This window comes from Chiloscyllium plagiosum, unplaced genomic scaffold (genome assembly GCF_037043375.1).
Source record: "Chiloscyllium plagiosum isolate Xiang-an unplaced genomic scaffold, Cpla_swu_hap1 HiC_scaffold_19, whole genome shotgun sequence".
NCBI classification, from domain to species: Eukaryota; Metazoa; Chordata; class Chondrichthyes; order Orectolobiformes; family Hemiscylliidae; genus Chiloscyllium; species Chiloscyllium plagiosum.
In genome coordinates this window covers 12,292,621-12,310,292 of record NW_028270157.1, presented here as the reverse complement: position 1 = coordinate 12,310,292, position 17,672 = coordinate 12,292,621, and the positions used below count along the sequence as shown (strand labels likewise).

The 17,672-nt window shown below is 44.5% G+C and overlaps 1 protein-coding gene across 3 annotated transcripts in view; it reads left to right on the top strand.

Moving 5' to 3' along the window:
* The first annotated feature begins 5,827 nt into the window (after positions 1 to 5,827).
* The window catches only part of LOC122559859 (chemokine-like protein TAFA-2), a 289,286-nt gene continuing 277,441 nt past the window's right edge, over positions 5,828 to 17,672 (top strand). Inside the window, exon 1 of one of the 3 annotated variants that reach the window (XM_043709983.2) lies at positions 5,828 to 6,736. The gene's annotated coding sequence lies outside the window, so the exon portion shown is untranslated. Of the gene's footprint in view, positions 6,737 to 6,903; positions 7,009 to 17,672 lie in introns of those variants that run through there. The other 2 variants (XR_015760509.1, XR_015760510.1) reach the window with 2 other exon arrangements.

Here is a 17,672-nt window from a genome sequence, read left to right as displayed (position 1 = left end):
CTCACTTTATCTTCCAATGGGTTTAACCCGGTCTTGTCAGCTCTGTAGCCCAAATACGTCACTCAGGTGCCTGGAACACACTTTTTTCCTTCTAAGTCATACGCCTGTATTGGAGAAATGTCTAAGCGCTATGTCCAAGTTCTCTAAGTGCTCCTTATTGGTCTTCTCTGTTATTAGCATGTCATCTAGATAAATGGTGACCTGGGGTAGACCTCATAAAGTGTTCTCCATCATCCTTTGTAAAATGGCACAAGCTGACGATACCCCAAATGGCAGTCCCGTATATTGGTACAAACCCTAATGGATATTAATTGCGAGCTTACTTCTGGGAATCCTCATCTAGCCACAATTGCAAGTACACATAACTCATGTCCAGCTTTGTGAAGGACAGACCCCTGCGAGCTCTGTATATAAATCCTCTATGTGAGGGATTAGGTATTTATCCAGCTGTGAGAAGTGATTCACCATTTGTTTAAAATTCCCCACAGAGGCAAATCGATGCATCAGGTTCACAATAGGTATGACCAGAGCTGCCCATTCTGCAAACTGGACTGATTTGATGATTCTTTTGCCTTTCAGCTTTCTGATTTCTGTCTCTACTTCTATCCATAAGGCAAATGACACTGGGTGGGCCCTGCAGAATCATGGAATTCCTTTTTGATCAACATGCAAGATGACCTTGGTTTTTGTTTGGTAGACCCTAGAGCTTTCTGAAAAACCTATGGGTATTTAATGCTGACTTCACTCAGGCAGCCATTTTCTAATCAAAAAACATTGAGCCAATCGAGGTGAAACTTTCTCAACCAATTTCACTCCATTAAGCCTTTTAATTCATTCTTGCGCAAAGACCTCAGGGTTGGAGTCCAGAGTGAATTTCATTAAAGACTGCTTTTGTGATCACTGAAATAGCCACGCTGGTATTGACCTCCATTAGAACCAGATGACCATTTGACCAAACATTTATTTTGATCAGTTCTGCTAAATAATTAAACTGTTCCAAGCCAGATACAGATGGACTTTCCATCTGGTGTACTCTCCTGGATACCAGCCTATGATTTTTCTTACTCAATTTAGGTTCAGTGGAACTCTATTGTCTCAAGCCTGCCTATCGGCAGCAACTACAATGACTTGCCAGCCTGGATCCTGAAGTAAATTTTAAACATTTGGCTGAGGTATGGTTTTGTTTTGGGGTTTTCCTGTAGGCTGACCTAGAGTCCCTGTTTAGGATATGTTGTGTAAACCCATCGTCTTGTAATATCCTGAGTACTTCCGTATGAGGTTAGAATAGTGATGAATTCCCGCAAATTTTGAACGCTATGTTAATCACTCCTAACTTTAATTTCATCATAAAGATTTTAGTTGTGGGTTTGTTTCAACAATTGAAATCTAAAAGAAAATGATTTTCGGGAACACACTTCAGGTTACCTCAGTAAGAGATGGGAATAAAAAGGGTAAGGAATAAATCAAACAGTATGCAAATTGTCTTGGGGTTTAAAAGGGGTAATTTAAATACAGCCCAATTTCCTTTTGACCACAACACCTGACTCAGGAACATGTTACAGGCTCACATCACATGAAAATTAGTTTTCAATCTTTCCTTTCAAGTGATATCAAGGCTCACTTCTGTCCTTCAACTATCTTTCTGATTTTGTTGCCAGAGACAACGTCCTTTCCTTCTGGTTTCTCCACATTTCTTTTGTATAGACATGCATGTGGACGTGTCTCTTGCACAAACACAAACCTTGCCTCCCTTGATGACACACATTTTCCACACCTTCTATCTCTCTGGAAACTTTGAAAATAGTTTGCTTCATGTTACTTCACAAAAGGTTTATTCTTTACGTCAGTGAGATTGACTGAGGGTTACAGTTTATATACAGCAAGTCTTGTCTCATTGATCAAAAGAATTAAATGCTAGCTCAGATAAAAGTGTCAAGATGCATGGTTATGCACTAGCTTAAATTGAAATAAAAATTGACAGAGATGTAATTTACTCCTAGTTTGCACAACGCCACAAGTCAAACTTACCTTTATTGAGTGACTGCTCTTCATCAAACTTCAAACATTGCTTTTGAAAGTGCTTAAGGCACAAAACACACTAGTGAAACACAAATGATCCAGATAGTAAGTTTAATTGTGTTTTTTGAAAACATTTTATGGTTACTGTTTGAGTGGATGAGAAACTTAGTTATTTTAACTGACACTAAAAAGTTTGATAGCAGATTAAAAATAACACTTTACTGCAGTGCTCTCCAAACTATGACCTGCAATAGAATGGTTTACCTTCCCCATTTGAATGTAATTTTAAAATATCACATAAAAAGCTGTCACCATGTAACTGTTGTCGATTGTTGTAAAAATCCACCTGTTTCACAAATGCCCTTTAGATAGGGAAGCTGTTGGACTTTACATGGTCTGGCAGACATGGTTTTGACTCCAGAAAAACAACAATGTGGCTGACCATTAATTGCCCTTCTTCTGGCAAGTAAGGATGGGCAATATATCCTGTGAACTAATTTTTAAAAATCACGATAATAAGTTTAATGATCAATAATTAATGCAGTTGTGCTTCAACCAGTTGTAAGAAAGGATTTAAATTTGAATTTCAATGAGGTGACACCTCTTGATTATGAACTATTCAAAGCTTAATGGAGATAGAATATGATCTCAAAATATCTGTGTGTGTAATTGTATGTGTATGTGATTGTGTGTAATTGCATGTGTGTATGTGTGTGATTAGGTGCGTGTAATTGCGTGCCCTTGTGTGTGCGACTGTGTGTGTATTTGTGTGTAATTGTGTGTGTGTAACTGTGCATGTTTGTATGTGTGTGTGTAAAACTGTGCGTGTTTGTATGTGTGTGTGTGTGTAACTGTGCGTGTTTGTGTGTGTGTAACTGCGTGTTTGTATGTGTATGTATGTGTGTAACTGTGTGTGTAACTGTGCATGTTTGTATGTGTGTGTGTAATTGTGTGTATATGTGTGTGTGTGTATTTGTGTGTATGTGTGTGTCTGTGTGAATTTGTGTGGGTGGGAATTTAGAGTGACAGAGCTATACAGCATGGAAACAGACTCTTTGGTCCAACTCATCTGGCCAGATATCTGAAAAAAATCTATTCCCATTTACAAGCATTTGGCCCATATTCCTCCAACCCCTTCCTATTCACATACCCATCTAGATGCCATTAAATGTTGTAATTGTACCAGCCTCCACCACTTCCTCTGGCAGCTCATTCCATAAATGCACCACCCTCTGGATGAAACAGTTGCTCCTTGGGTCTCTTTTAAATCTTTTCCCTCTCACCCTAAACCTAATTTTGGACTCCCTCACCCCAGGGAAAACACCCTGTCTATTTAAACTAATCATGCCCCTCATGATTTTATAAACCTCTATAAGGTCATCCCTCAGCCTCCGAAACTCCAGGGAAAACAGCCCCAACCTATTTCGCCTTTCCCTATAACTCAAGCCCTCGAACCCTGGCAACATCCGTGTAAATATTTCCTGAACCCTTTCAAGTTTCACAGCATTCTTCCTATAGTTTGTATATAAATGTGTGTGTGTGTGTGTGTGTAAGAATGTGTGCGTGGGTGTTTGTCTGTGTATGTATGTGATTGTGTGTGGGAGTTTGTGTTGTGTGACATGAATGTGCCACGTATAAAGTGTGATGCCTTAACTATGTTGGACTGGAATTGCACAAGACTGTACCATATTACCTGTGCCTGTGGAAAAGTTTGTGCAGAAAAATACCTTTGGCCACAAGTACCATCAGGCAGTGGTCATCTTTGGGGCTTTGTGGTGAAAAGAGATGGTTGATTCTGTTGGATGGTTCCTTGATGAAACTGTCAATGCCATTTGGCAGAATTGGCACGATGACACTATGATCTTTGTGGGCGGCACGGTAGCACAGTGGTTAGCACTGCTACCTCACAGCGCCAGAAACCCGGGTTCAATTCCTGCATTGGCCAATTGTCTGTGTGGAGTTTGCACATTCTCCCCGTGTCTGCATGGGTTTCCTCCCACAGTCCAAAGATGTGCAGGTTAGGTGAATTGGCCAAGCTAAATTGCCCATAGTGTTAGGTGAAGGGGTAAATGTAGGGGAATGGGTCTGGGTGGGTTGCTCATCGGAGGGTCGGTGTGGACTTGTTGGGCCAAAGGGCCGAATTCCACACTGTAAGTAATCTAATCTACTACAAATTCTGTGTCCTATGATCCTGCCCCACTAGCTACCTGATGAAGGAGCGTCGCTCCGAAAGCTTGTGCTTCCAAATAAACCTGTTGGACTATAACCTGGTGTTGTGTGATTTTTAAATTTGGCAGAATGCCTCATCACCAGAATTTTCTAAAAAGCACCAAAGTGAAAATTGGTTAGTAGCAAGTAGGTCATTATCCGTTAGATGTATTCCTGGTCTTTGTGCCAGTGTAGGTGGTCCTTGGGACAGCTGCAATGGTAAAGAAACCATCAAACACCTCTTTCAGGAATGTGCCCTTGCATCTGGAGAGAAATGCCTTTTTTTATTAGATTAGATTTCCTCCCTACAGTGAGGAAACAGGCCCTTTGGCCCAACAAGTCCACACCGACCCTCTGAAGAGTAACCTACCCAGACCCATTTCCCTCTGAATGATGTACCTCACACTATGGGCAATTTAGCATGACCAGTTCACCTGGTCTGCACATCTTTGGACTGTGGGAGGAAACTCACGCAGACACGGAGAGAATGTGCAAACTCCATACAGACAGTCACCTGAGACAGGAATTGAACTCAGGTCCCTGGTGCTGTGAGGCAGCAGTGCTAACCACTGAGCCATGTTGAGGTTCATCCTGAGCAGCTCCATGATACAGGACTCTGGGCTCTACAGGCTACTTCCTGGGATGTAAACTAAGACAAGCATCAGTTACATTTGAGTAGTGATCATCAACTCGGAGAAAGACGCTCAAGCCTTGCTGATCTTCTAGTGCCAAGATTTAACCTTGACTGAGTGTAGCAGACTGGTACATTCTAAGGTCCAGGACTACGTGCTGAGGGATGCATTATAACTTGGGGCAGCTGCCTCCAAAGTAGAGTGGGGAAATGTCACCGTCTGACCTTTTATCCATAATGTACCAAGAGTCTGTTAACCCATGGAACCCCTGGTAGCCTGTGTATATATACTTTCTTGTCACATTTGCTAAATGCTCCAATTTTGCATTAGAAATGAAACAACTAACAGTTCAAGATTCAAATGAAAAATGTGACTTTTAAAAATTGTATTTTCTGTAATGTTTGGGCTGTTGTTATGTGCTTACTGATAATTTAAGAATAAAGTATAATTTTATACAAATGTATTGATTCTTCAATTTAAGCAAAAAACACATAAACACAAAAAGCACATTATTTGTCAATAATTTACAAAAATGGAAAGATATCAGGGATATCCACAACTATTGAGTTGGAAGAAAAAATCTTACCTCGAAAGACTTGAACAATAAGGGATGCCATATTTCAGGAATATTATAACTAATTAACCTTACTGCTCTGGGAAGGTAAGAGTTTTTTTTGCAGTGCTTTCAGGAGGCGGGTGGAGAGGAAAGGTAAACTGAGTGGAAAGTAAAACGGGAACTGCCGCCGTTGAGTCTGCAGGCATTTCGATAGCAAAAAGAGGACTCGTTGTAAAACCACACACATACTCTTGAGGGAGACAGAGACTTAGGTTTTATCATCAAGCAGCCCTTAGAAATCGACTCGAGTGCCTCTCACTCACCTTCTAACCTTGAATAGTCGATACCTGGTCGCAATGTTGACAACACGGACAGTCGTCAACAATGAGAAAGTCATGCTAATAGTATGTCTCCCTGTTTGTTGTTTGCAGTTCAGGGTGTTCCGAAGGAGAGGTTTCGATTTTAACGTGTTGGTGGAATCAGATCAAATTAGCATTCGTGATCAATTTGATAACTAGCCAGAGGAGGTAGGGGAAATAAAAGCTGAAATAACTGTTCCCCCCCCCCCCCCCCTCAGAACCTCATTATTGGGACAGCCTTGGATTCCCGAGGTCTGAACATGATTGTTATGATTGACTAACACATGTTAGTTGCTGGCGTTGTTTGCTGTCATTGAGCATCCCGCTCGAGTTGCAGTTTAACCCAGACTTTCATGAATTTGCCATTCGGTCCATGTTTTGAATGAGGGACTCCTTCCCGACCCAACCCCCCTCCCCGCCATAATTGCATCCTTGACAGTTTGGGGCGGGGTTGGAGGGCGAGTGGAACACACGAGATTCCTCATGGAACAGAAACACACTCCTTATTAAATCCTCCTGTCCTCCAGATAACGAGCAGAGAGATCTGACAGGCAGCGTGAACAGCCACTATATTGACCAGGCTATTTAAAAAAAACACACACACACAGACAGGGTTGATGGAGAAGGAACCCATCCCAGATATCACTTGGACTCATACTTGACAGATCTCAACATCTCCTTGGACTGGGCAACTCAGTGAGGGAGTTGGTCTGGGTGAACCAAGTAATTTATTTCCTTACGGTTCCCCAGATTTTTTTTTGGTGGCGGGGTGGGGGAGTGGAAGGGTGTTGTTGTCGTCTGTTAGAGATCTACATGGATGCAGATTTCCAGGAGGTGAATCGATCTGTCCAATCGGCTTCCCCACAGGAGAGAGCGAGGGGAAACTACAGGAGGAAAAGCCAGCACATCAAGAGATGGAGTGAAGTATTGAGTGCTGCAGGGAGCGCCGCGCTCTGATCTCGGTAAGATAGGGCTTTTTAAATGTATATTTTAGGTGGGATGGGGAGGACTGTGTGTGTGTGTGTGCTGTTGCTGAGTTTGTATCAGAGCTATGTTTAAAAAAAAAGAGGAAGAAATAGAGAGAGGAAGGAAGCGTGGAAGGACAGCATTAGAGTGGAGATTTTGCGACCCGCTTCCACTTTAGTGAAACTACAGCGGTCCAAAATGCAGCGCCTACATTTTTCTTTAGGGAAAGCTGGAGGATAGGTACCTGTAAAGGAAGGAGGGGCTGCAGGTAGGTGATCCAAGTGAAGCGATGTTTCATTTCGCCAGGGGATTTGTTGTGTCAGGTTTTTTGAAAAAAAACAATACACTTCCACCGAGTCGTCACCAGTACACACCTAACTGTGACCAGCTAATCGCCCAACACGCGTTTAAAAAAAACATTGGGATCATAGCGAAGGATGGCAGCTTGGATTGTGGGCACGGTAAAAAAAAAATCGAAATCGTCGTAAAATTAAGTTTTCAGAGGAATTGAAACCTGACAGCGGAGATATCTAGCATGCCTTGGAATGTGTTCATTGCGTTTGAATTTCCGACAAGATCTGCCTTATTCCTACGTCTCGGTTTATTGGGATCTTTGTGCTTAACTGATTGCTCACGGGCATCGTGTCCCGTGGGTTGGCTTTGTTGGGTGTGTTTGTGTAGGAAAGTCTGAATGAATGTGTATGTAGCAGTGTGAGCCAGTGTGTGTTGGAAGAGCGGCAGTGGAAAAAAATGTACGAGTATGCTTTAGGGTGAAGGATGAGTGGAAGGGTATGGGAAAGGCTAAGAATCTGTGTGTGTGTGTGCCTATGTGTACGTGTTAATATCTGAGTTTAAAGCTGTGTGCGGTTTTCCTGTGTGTTTGTATGTCTGGCTAACTCTACTAATGTGCGAGTGCTTACAATCTTGCGCGTACGAGAATGTGTAGCTATGCCTTTTTTTTATGGGAGAGATTGTACATGTCTGTGTTTGTATGGCTGTTTGTGTAGCTCGGAGTGTAGAGGTGCTTGTGTGTGTATGCCCATTCAACTCTGTAAATGAATCAAAGAGATGCTAGATCTGAGAATGACCATTAGGGAGTGTCTGAGACAGTGTATATGAAAGTAAGCAAGGCTATGTGCAAATGAGTGTGAGACTGTGGGTCTGTATACGTGTAAGACTGTGTATATAAGGCAATGCAAGGTTGTGTTGTATAGTGTGTGTGAGGCTGTGTGAGACTGTGTATGACAGAGTAGGATATAAATGTGTGAGGTTGTGTGTGAGAGCAGGATATGAGTCTATGAGTTGGATATGAGTGTGTAAATGAAAGTCGGATATGAATGTGTGAGACTGTGAGAGTAGAATATAAGTATATGAGTATAGGATATGAGTGTATGAGACTGTGTGAGAGTCGGATATGAGTGTGTGAAGCTGTTTGTGTGTGACACTAAGTGTGAGTCACATCTGGGTGTGTGAGGCTGAGTGTGTAAGAAAAGAGGATATGGATGTGTGAGCGAGTATGAGGCTGTGTGTATGAGAGTAGGATATGAGTACGCGAGACTGTGTGTGACAGAGTAGGGTATAGTATATGAGGAGAAAGTGAGGTCTGCAGATGCTGGAGATCAGAGCTGGAAATGTGTTGCTGGAAAAGCGCAGCAGGTCAGGCAGCATCCAGGGAACAGGAGAATCGACGTTTCGGGCATAAGCCCTTCTTCAGGAATATATAGTATATGAGACTGTGTGTTGGAATATACACATCACACACTCATATCCGACCTTCTCCCACACACAGCCTCATACGCTCCAATCTTTCTCTCTCTCACACAAAGCCCCACTCACATCTTACTCTATACAGGTAAACGACTGTGTAAGAGAGGTTGGTTATGAGTGTGTGAGGCTGTGAGTGTGAGGGAGGTCGGATATAAGTGTGTGAGGCTGTGAGTGTGAGGGAGGTCGGATATGAGGGTGTGAGGCTGTGAGTGTGAGGGAGGTTGGATATAAGTGTGTGAGGCTGTGAGTGTGAGGGAGGTCGGATATGAATGTGTGAGGCTGAGTGTGAGGGAAATCGGATATGAGGGTGTGAGGCTGTGAGTGTGAGGGAGGTCGGATATGAGTGTGTGAGGCTGTGAGTGTGAGGGAGGTCGGATATGAGTGTGTGAGGCTGAGTAAAGTTCGCAGAAACGCCACCCCCCAAGTCTCTGTGTATTAGAATTCCGCTGGCAGGCCGATCACTTGTGAATCCGAGTGGAGATGTCCAGCCTTGGGATTCTGCCTGGGACTGGAGGGCAGGCATTATCAATAAACAACTGCAGGCCCCCGGTCCTTATGCAGAAGGGGGCGCGGGAAGAGAGACACTAGAGATTTGGGTAAAAAAGGAAGGAGCGAGCCCAAATCGAGAAACCCCTGCAACCCCGTGTGTCCCTGACACATAGAACCGACTGTCTCCCCGCTCTCCCTGATCAATCCGGTTTGCATCTGCCTGTTGATTCTTTAGAATTTGACCACACGGTGGGGAGGGAGGCATGTTGACCAGTGGTCCTCTTTAGACTGTTTGGATCCTCTCTTTTCCCACCATGGAGTTTCCCACTTGACATCCACGGTTTTTTTTTGTTTGCTGCGCTGTCTTGCTGGGGGCTGGCAGGAGATGGATTTGGGCCTCCCACGCTCACCCCCTCTATCATGGAATTTGGCGCTTTCGGGAAGCGGGGGGGGGGGGGGGGGGGGAGGTGTTAACCGAAGGGAGTTATCCGCAAACCGCTGAGTCCGGCCACCGAACAGCCGCCTGTTAAACCCGCCCTGGCGCTGACCCTCAGACTCATTCTGTACATTTGCTGCTCAGTTTACCAATCTGGCTGCTCGCTTACTGAATCATTTTGCTCGTTTAATCTTCAGCCTTATCTCAAGCCCCCTGTGTAAGTACACCCCCCCCCCCCCCTCATTTCAATGGATGGAAGGGTAGGGTCCTTTCATTCTTTCTCTCCAATTCTGTACCTTTCCCGTTGTTTCTCCTTCACCCTCTCTTATCTGTTTCTGTGTGTTTTAAAAAATTGTTTTGGAGTGCTTTTTTCATTTGGTATTGGCGTAGGGGAAACGTTTCCAGTTCCAAGGAAGGCTCATTCGACCTGAAACGTTAACTCTGATTTCTTCCACAAACCTGCTGAGCTTTTCCAGCAATTTCTGCCTTTGAAGCGTTTACTGTTCCAACGCTGGGCTCAGGCGCTCCAGCTGTAGGAGATGCCTTTAAAAGGGCGCTTCGATAAAACAGAGAGAGTCTGAAACTGCTGGAGGAACTCAGCCCCCGGTCTGGCAGCAGCAGCGAGGGGGCGGGGAGAAAACAGAGAGGTACATTAACTAAAACAGATAACTGCGGATGCTGGAGATCTGAAACTGCTGGAGGAACTCAGCAGGTCTGTGCAGAGAGAAAGCAAGGTTAGCGTTTGCATTCTGGTAACCCATCGGAACGGTACCGGATTTGCGGTGTGACCCCCCCCCCCTCTCCAAATGACCTACTTCCACCCCGTTCAACCCAGATTATAGTCCACATTAACCGGCCCACGTCCCCGTCTCTCTCCGCCCGATCCCACTCAAACCAGAGAAAACTGGGAGCCACGCACTATAGGAATCCAACAAGGAACAATCTCCAATCGATTTGAAACCCTCAAGGAATCGATTGATGCAAAAAAAAGGACCGGATTTCTCCCAATGCTTGCTGCCGGGAGCATGCAATTGCCGAGATTTTATCCCACTTTATCAGAGTGCTGTTTAACATTAAACTTGTTCAGTCCAATTATAACTCACTTCGGCACTAATTCGAATCAACTCCTTAGCAGAAAATACGAAGCTGCGCTCATTTGTGTTCCATCCAGTGAGCAAAGTTTCTTTTTATTTCGTCTGGATCTCTTTCTCTGGACGTCCAGGCTGCGAGCCGACGTTTAGTCATTTAAAAATTGGCATAATCAAACGGTCTCGGGAAAGACTAAAATCACTTTGGGTTTGAACCTTCCCAAACCTTCAAAAGATGTCACGGGGAGGGTCGAATCTGGACAGAATGTACCTCTGGGCATTAGAGTGTGGGACCACTATGGGATACATCTACAACCGTCATGTGAATTAAAAAAAAAGTGTGGACATACCAAACAAAGAGAGTGCTTGACAAACTCAGAGAGAGTAGAGAGAGTTAACGTGGGGCACTCCTTCAGAATGCACCCTCAAAACGTTAACTCAAGTTTATGCGAGTTTCTCTGTTACAGTCAATGTCTCCCGGGGTTAAGGAGCTATTTGTTCACCTTTAATTCTTAGGGATGTCCCGGTCAGCAGAAAAATGGGAAGTGAATGTTAGATTGTCTGCAGAGCGCGAAGGAATTTGGATTTGGGTTAGAGTGCCGGCGTTGGAAAATTTTGCCGCGCGACGTTTGCAATATTTTTGGTCAACTTGTTAAAATGCAGAGCTAGCGGGATGTGAACCCAGCTCTCTCCTGGTCGGGAGGTATCACTAACGCTGCTCCTTCAGCGCTAACTTACTGAGGAGTTACTGTGTGCGAGGGTAAGTGCCAGGATTTCTTCGTTGTCAGCCTCCACACAAGGTGGGAAATAGCACTGAAGGTGTTTGTTGTTGTTGCCTTACGTCGCCCTCTCTAATGCAGAGAAAAGACCCCCCCAGCCTGGACTCCCGAAAATTCAAAAAGACACTGTCCCTCATCTGCTAGGCGCCCTCCGGGGATTTACCTCGGGGGAGTAGTTGCACCCCAGACATGAATCGATCTGGTCCACCTAAGCAGCTCCACAGTATCTCCCCCGATGTTTTCCTGTTTGCATTCTTCCGCCTGGTTGCTGTGGAAGAACTTAAGAGAGCATTAGGTCGGTGGGAATGACTACACTGGGAGGGAACACACGCTGGAAGCTTATGCATACGAGCTGATTGCGGTCAGAATCTTTGATTTGACGTGGCACCCTTCATAATTCCTCATGATCCCATTTTACACCCGATTCCATTCCATCACAGAGCTCATGGAAAAGGGGTAGTCACCATTCAGTGCTGATATGGCCAGCGAACCGCTTTGCACGTTCTGAGGAAGGGTCCCTGGACCAGACGTGCTAACTGTGATTTCTCTCCAGAGTGCTGAGATTTTCCAGCAATTTCTGTTGTATACCTTGTTCTATACCCAGACCAATCTGCAAATTTATTCCTTTCTAGTTTCTCTGATTTGCCTTTCTTTCCCAAAAGATTCCCGCTCCCGCCCCCCATACATTTCTACGCCGTTTATGTCCTCACATGTTCCCCACCTCCCTTCTGTGCCAGCACTAAGGTTGACATTACTGTCTCGGTTGAAGCTTTAAGGACTGTTCTTGGATCACTTTCATACTCCTGGCTCACCCAGGCTACCTGGGAGCGGGTCCCCAGATACATGGGCAATTTTCTGGAAGGCATGTTGAGTTAATATGGAGATGCAGTGGGCAAGATCAAAAATTAAATGACACCAGGTTATAGTCCAACAGGTTTATTTGACATTGCAAGATTTCGCAGCTCCGCTCAGGGTGTGGTATGACAGAGAGGTAAAAGTCACAGTATTGAAAGTAAAAAGTTAACAACTTTAAAATTAATTGCCCTTGTTGAATGCTTTAATCAGTTAGGAGGTACCTGGTGTCGTTTGACTTTTGACTGAGGTAATTTGGGAGGGTGTTTGGGACAGTTCTGGTCATCCCCCCTCCCCAACCTGCCCAGAAACCAGGGTTCTGCAGAACCTTCTCCCTACCCCCCCAAGGCTCAGGGATCAACCAGGGATCGCGTGAAACCACTTTCTGATTGTCAAAGATATTCGAACTTGAGAAACAAAAACAGCAATTGTTGGTAAAGCCCAACAGGTCTGGCAGCATCTATGGGAAGAAAGCAGGGCTAACGCTTCCACTCCAGCGACTCCTCCATCCGAAATGTTCATGCTTTTTAATGCAAATGCGTAAGAAATGTAGAGACCATGTTTAACTGGATCTTTACTTCGATCATTTCTCCCTCCGGTCTCTCACCTCTTGCCTCTGTGCAGCCTTTACATCGAGGTCTCTGCGAGGTGATGATGGACAGACTTGTCAGAATCGGCAGTTTTAACCCGCAGAGAAAGAAAGAAAAAGAGAGAGAGAGCGAGTTCTTCAGGAACAAGTTTCATTAACTCTCAGCACAAGTCCTCCCCGTCATTGGTTCATAGCAGCAGGAGTAGGCCAAACCTTCCCCATCATTCAATTCCCAGGAATACTGAAACACAAACTGTTTCGCTCTCCACAGCCAGTCCTTTCTTTTTTTTAATTTTAATACGGCTGTGTTCTCATCTCTGATTTTCATATCTGCCCCATTACTCTTGTTTGTTAAAAATCTATCTAAATTAGCCTTGAGTAAATTTAAGGACTGCAGCATCCACTACCTTCTGGGGCAGAGGATTCCACTTGCAAACCCCCTGAGAATGTGAAAACAAAACACCTCTGTAGTTTGGATAATATGGGCGTAATATTCAGATTGATTGAAATTTTAAAAAAATATCCCATCAGTGATCGGCACTTCTCTGACTGTCTCAAACCAAACCACTCTACAATTAATGTAGCATTTTTGATGGTGTTCCACCTTCGCAATGCAGGAAACCAGCACACAGACTACAAGCTACCGTACACACCCATATACCAAGTATCAAATGGAATGTTGAATGTGGTTTACATCAGAGAGAACTCTCCACTTATCCTCTTGCAAATACATCCGCCTTAGGGGAGCAGGATGTCCTCAGTTCAATATCTCAGTTGGTCTCCCCAGAGGTGAGCACTCAGCTAGCACTGCACTGGAATGTCAGTGGGAAGAAGTTCTCAGGAACCGGAGTAGGGCTTGAAAGCAGAACCTTCAGACTCAAAGCTTGGGAACATTTAAACAGTGTTCCCAGTGACATATTTTAAATTCCCTCATGGAATGCAGGGTGTCACTGACGGATTCCAGCATTTATTGCCCATCTCCAGTTTCCCTTGAGAAAGAGGTGGTGAGTTGCCCTCTCAAACCGCTGCAGTCTATGTGCTGTAGATCCACAATGCCCTTAGGGAGGGAGTTCCAAGTACTGACCCAGCGACACTGAAGGGACGGTGTTGTATTTTCAAGTCAGGATGGTGAGTAGCTTGGAGGGGAACTTGCAGGTGGTGGTATTCCCATGTATCTGCTGCCCTTGTCCTTTCAGGTGGTAGTGGTAGTGAGTTTGGAAGATGCTGTCAAAGGAACCTTGGTGAATTTCCGCAGTGCATCTTGTACAATGCTGCTAATGAGTATTGGAGAGTGTGAATGTTTGTGGCTGTGGTGCCAGTCAAACAAATTGCTTTAGCGTGGATAGTGTTAAACGTCTTTCAATGTTGGAGCTACACTCATGCAGGTAACTGGGGAGCATTCCATCTCATTTCTGTAGTCCCATGTAGATGGTGGAAAGGCTTTGGGAGTTAAGAGGTGAGTTATTGCTGCAGGATTCCCAGTCTCTGACCTGCTCTTATAGCCAATGGATTTAAATGGCTGGTCCAGTTCAGTTTCTGGTCAAAACTGTAAGTTCCAGGATGTTAATGGGCTGGCCTGGCACAAATGCACACTTTGTAAACTGTGAGACCAAAATTATAAGAAGAAATCTCCTCTCAGGAGACATGATTCAGAGATGCCGGTGTTGGACTGGGGCGTACAAAGTTAAAAATCATACAACACCAGGTTATAGTCCAACAGATTTAATTGGAAGCACACTAGCTTTCGGAGCGACGCTCCTTCATCAATCACCTGATGAAGGAGCGTCGCTCCGAAAGCTAGTGTGCTTCCAATTAAACCTGTTGGACTATAACCTGGTGTTGTGTGATTTTTAACCTCTCAGGAGACTCACCCTAGTTTGCAGGGTTGGGGGGTAGTATTCAGGCTCATTTAAAACTGCTGATGAGGGGAAGCAATAATCTCCCAGCATATGCATCTGAAACTATTGCTGGTGCAATGAAAAAATGCATTTCTATTTTCTGATTCAAAACAAAAAGTGCATAAAGATCTTGTGCATCAATGGGTAGTGTTCCTGTTTCTAGGTCAGAAGCTCTGTGTTCAAAGTCATAGCCCAAGATTTGATAACCAAAGGACATGCATTAATTACGTGACCAAACAGCCTGAGTATCACCTTGTAAATCCTTCCAAAATATGCACTGAGAGTGGAGGGATTGCTGGTCAGTCATGTAATAGAAAGAAAATTGGAGCATCTACAATTAGTATCTACAGGTCTACAGCATGCATGAAAGAGTGTATGTTGTCATAGCAACTTGGGCCACTTGTGGGGGTGAAGCGTGGTTTTGTTAGAATGGGGAGGTGAGGGGTTGCTGCTAGTTGGTGCGGATCACATTTGATCACTATTCTGCCTGGGGTGGATTCAAAGTCTGCCTCCTTGACCCGTCCATGTTGCTTTGCCCCTTGTTGTAGCATTGTGGGTCTGACCTGCCTTCTGGCAGAGAACTGATGAAGGATGAGAATAAATGTTAATGTTAACATGGAACAGTAAGAAAGCCCTGGAAGTAAACATGTATCTCACCCAGGTAAACTAGACATTGATGTTAAGATGGCTGTTATCTGCATACTGCCCGAGGGTGAACCTTTATGACAGAGGACAACAAGTGTGCTTGGGATGTTTGGGAGAAACAGAGAAAATAGGAACAGGAACAGGCACTCAGCCCTTCAAGCTTGCTTTGTCATTCAACATGATCATGTCTGATCATCCAAATCAGTACCCTGTTCTTGCTTTCTTCCCATACCCTTTGATTCTGTTCGCCCTAAGATCTATATTTAACTCCTTCTTGAAAATATTCAGTGATTAGCTTCAACTGCTTTTTGTGGCAGAAAATTTCACAGGCTCATGACTCTCTGCATAAAGAAATTTCTCCTCATCTTAGTTCTAAATGGTCTACCCCAAACTATTAAACTCTGACCTCTGGTTTTGGACTCTCCAGTCCAAAAGAACACCCTTGATTAAGGGTGCTATGTAAGTTTAAGCTACTGTCTAAAACTATCACATCGGTAAACACTGTATAGAAAGACTTGGAAGCCCCAGAACATGGGGAAATAAATGTTGATGCCATGTAAACAGCCCACATTTCAGAAGAAGAGATGCCAGAGGTCTTAAAGTGCAGAAATAAAGATAGATAAATCACCAGGACCCGATCAATCTGCTCTCCCTCCTATCGGAAGGATGTTGTGAAACTTGAAAGGATTCAGAAAAGATTACGAGGATGTTACAAATCACACAGCACCAGGTTATAGTCCAACAGATTTAAATGGAAGCACTAGCTTTCGGAGCGCCGCTCCTTCATCAGGTGGATGAAGGAGCGGCGCTCCAAAAGCTAGTGTGCTTCCAATTAAACCTATTGGACTATAACCTGGTGCTGTGTGATTTGTAACTTTGTACACCCCAGTCCAACACTGGCATCTCCAAATCATTACAAGGATGTTGCCAGGGTTGGAGGCTTTGAGCTACAGGGAGAGCCTGGATAGACTGGGACTGTCTTCCCATGAGCATTGGAGACTGAGGGGTGACCCCTATAGAAATTTATAAAGTCATGAGGGGTATGGGTAGGGTAAATAGTCCAAGACTTTTCCTCGGGGTTGGAGAGTCCGAAAGTAGAGAGCATAGGTTTAAGGTGAGAGGAGAAAGATTTAAAAGGGATCTAAGGGGCAACTTTTTCATGCAGAGGGTGATGTGTGCATGGAATGAGCTTCCAGTGGAGGTGGTGGAGGTTGATACAATTGCACCATTTAAAAGGCATCTAGATGGGTATATGAATAGGAAGAGTTTAGAGGGATATGGGACAATTGCTGGCAAATAGGACAGGATTTAGTTATGATATCTGGTTGGCATGAATGAGTTGGACTGAAGGATCTGTTTCCATGTTGTACATCTCTATGACTCTGTGATTCTAAGTGTATCCCAGAACACTGTGGGAAGCTAAGGAGGAAATTGCAGGGCCACTATATCCACAAGTAAGGTGCTGGAAGACTAGAGGGAGGCTAATGTTGTGCCTTTATTTATGAAAGGCTGCTAGGAAAAGCCTGGGAACTATAGACCAGTGAGTCTGACGTCAGTGGTGGGTAAGTTGTTGGACAGGATTCTGAGGCAGCACAGTGGCTCAGTGGTTAGCACTGCTGCCTCACAGCGCCAGGGACCCGGGTTTGATTCCAGCCTCGGGCGACTGCCTATGTGGCATTTGCACATTCTCCCCGTGTCTGCATGGGTTTCCTCCAGGTGCTCCGGTTTCCTCCCACAATCCAAAAATGTGCAAGTTAGGTGAATTGGCCGTGCTAAATTGCCCGTAGTGTTAGATGCATTAGTTGGGGTAAATGTAGGGAAATGAGTCTGGATGGGTTATTCTTCGGAGGGTCGGTGAGGACTTGTTGGGTTGAAGGGCCTGTTTCCACACTGTAGGGAATCTAATCAGACAAGAACTGATTAAGGATAGTCAGCATAGCTTTGTGTGTGCCCCACAAACTTGACTGAGTTTTTGGAGGATTTAACCAAGAAGATGGATAAGGGCAGAGTGGTAGACATTGTCTACATGGACTTTAGCAAAGTCTTTGACAAGGTTCTACATGACCGACTAGTTAGTAAGGTTAAGTCACATGGGCTTCAGGGAGACCTAGCCAATTGGATACAAAATTGGCTTGGAGGTAGGAGACAGAGGGTGGTGGTAGAGAGTTGTTGTTCAGACTGGACACCTGTGACCAACGGTGTTCTGCAGGGATCAGTACTGGGTCCATCATTGGTTATCATTTACATAAATGATTTGGATGCAGATATAGAAAGCAAAGATAGTAAGTTTGAGGATGACATCAAAATTGGTGGTATAATGGGCAGTGAAGAATGTTACTTAAGAGTACAATGGAATCCTGATCAGCTGGGCAAATGTCCACAGGTAGGC